Here is a 2,025-nt window from a genome sequence, read left to right as displayed (position 1 = left end):
CGTAACCCTTACCATACAGGATTTTAGAAAAGTGGGCAAAGCATAACGTGCACACTTACCACTTATGTGGATTTTAGAAAAGTGGGCAAAGCATAACGTGCACACTTACCAGCTATGTGGATTTTAGAAAGTGCGCAAAGCATAACGAGCACACATAACGTGCACACTTACCACTTATAAATTTGCTAGTGCTCGCCATAATGAGATAAATAGAGATCGCTCTTACCACAGAAATGCACGCTTCAAACAAAACAGTCAATGACGACGAAGAAGAGAATGATGTGTGCTCCCTGCGCCTATTTATACTATAGTCGCACCGGTATTGACGTCATGGCTATTGCGCCAACGAGTTGGGTTTTTTTTTCAATGTATGCTTCAGATGAGGCATTCCCCATAGCGACCCCTAGAGGACACAGTTCGAAGTTCCCATGAAAGGGAACTAACTGTTGCAAATGTCTAAATGACTTGATGTGCATGTGGGGCAAAAAGTTCCCAAAATAAACCGATATGTACAGCTCTGTCTTTCTTTTCTCTGAGCTTACAGTTTTGGCACGATTCTCTCACTAACTGAGTTTTGTAAGCGTGAGGGGAGGGCGGGGCCACCTTCTTCTTGTAGCCAATCAAATGAGCCTCTTGCTGACTCTCCATTTACTCTTATCTGATTGGTTCAATAAACACATCATACGCCAAGACATTAATCTTAATTTAGTTCAGGATCGTTCTTGCTGTTGGAATGGTACTTTTAACATGCACGTACAGTAAAAAAAATAAATAAATAAATAACAACTTAATTAAAACATGATATTTTATAAGTTGTGTACCATTAGGCTATGTGTTCATACTGAATTTCGAGCTGTGTAGTTTCCTTCTCTTCCTTAACAGGCTATATGATACATTAGTTTATTGTAATATTATATTGTAATTTTGATGATACTTAAAGAAGGTCTAGTATCTGCACGAGTCTAATACATGCATAATTTCACCTGTCTACTGATCCATTTTTTAAACACAAATTTGGTTCAGTAATAATTGAACCAACAGTAATATTTTTTTATTTAACGTTGTAATTTAAGAGGATTTTACAAAATATTACTAAAATATTTATTAAAATATTTATCTCTAACTTATTCACCGTTTATCATCTGTAATACAATCGTGTAACGATACCATAGTGATACCGTAGCGTTGAGCATTGTCACATAACATCATTTTGATTATAAAGTTTAACATCAGCTCACTGGTGTAAGCAGATTATGACATTTCAATGTAAAGCCAAACCAAACCAAATAATGTTAACACCAGCTGGCAATTCAGTATGAACACATGGGAGTCTAGCTTAAAGGAGCACAGCTTATGAAAGGAACATGTTTTAATTAAGTTGTTGTTTTTTAATAAAAAAAATTACTGTATGTGTACGTTAAAAGTACCATTCCGACAGCAAGAACGATCCTGAACTAAATGAAGATTAATGTATTGACGTATGATGTGTTTATTGGACCAATCAGATAAGAGTAAATGGAGAGTCAGCGAGAGGCTCATTTGATTGGCTATCGATTTGAATCGCTTAAAACGCGATTTACACCTTTACAAAACTTCTCTTGCGCATGCAAATTTAATTTACGTTTACAGTCTTATGTACACTTCCACAAATAATACCCTGCGTATGCAAACCTTTTTGACTTCATTCTACCTTCATAGATTTACTTAAACTTACTTTCACTTTCACTTTGAGAATTTCCATAGCCTACAGCACTCCTACTGTGTCTGCCGTTGCGTGCGGTGTGAATTGGCCTTTTAGCGACAGAACAGCTTTTATATCCACAGAATATGCGTTCATTCAAAAATGAACCTCTTCATTTTGTTCACATTGTCTGCATTCTTCGTGCCTGGTAAGACATTTGTTACGCTCTTTCTTATAAAAACAAATGGCGCTATAATGGTTTCATTTTCGTTTCAGATTTACTAACTTTACACTTGACAGAAATGTATATTATGTCTAACTGTTTTAATTATCTGTAGGTTTAG

The sequence above is a fragment of the Sinocyclocheilus grahami genome, unplaced genomic scaffold (genome assembly GCF_001515645.1).
Source record: "Sinocyclocheilus grahami isolate Dianchi unplaced genomic scaffold, SAMN03320097.WGS_v1.1 scaffold1580.1, whole genome shotgun sequence".
NCBI lineage: Eukaryota > Metazoa > Chordata > Actinopteri > Cypriniformes > Cyprinidae > Sinocyclocheilus > Sinocyclocheilus grahami.
Note: the sequence above shows the minus strand (reverse complement) of the source record.